Below are 310 nucleotides of genomic sequence, written 5' to 3'. Positions count from 1 at the left end.
TAATGAAAGCGAGGACGAATGTACTAATGATTCTAAAGAAACAATCAAGATTCATTATTTTAACGCTATTATTGGTTCTTTATAGCTACATTAAATATTACAACAAGCAACTTCCATGACCAGAATCACCTATATAAAGAGCTAAAGATTCCCTGCATGCCACATTCAGTTAAGGCCCAGCAAACTCAAGATCCGGCCCTGCTTATTAGAAATAACTAGACCACCGTGACCTAACTATTCAGAGGTTATGAAGAATTCAAGCTAATTTCAATATTGCACCGAAATGAAGGTTTATTTGAGATAATTTAAT

This window comes from Limulus polyphemus, unplaced genomic scaffold (assembly GCF_000517525.1).
Source record: "Limulus polyphemus unplaced genomic scaffold, Limulus_polyphemus-2.1.2 Scaffold6255, whole genome shotgun sequence".
Taxonomy (NCBI): Eukaryota; Metazoa; Arthropoda; class Merostomata; order Xiphosura; family Limulidae; genus Limulus; species Limulus polyphemus.
Note: the sequence above shows the minus strand (reverse complement) of the source record.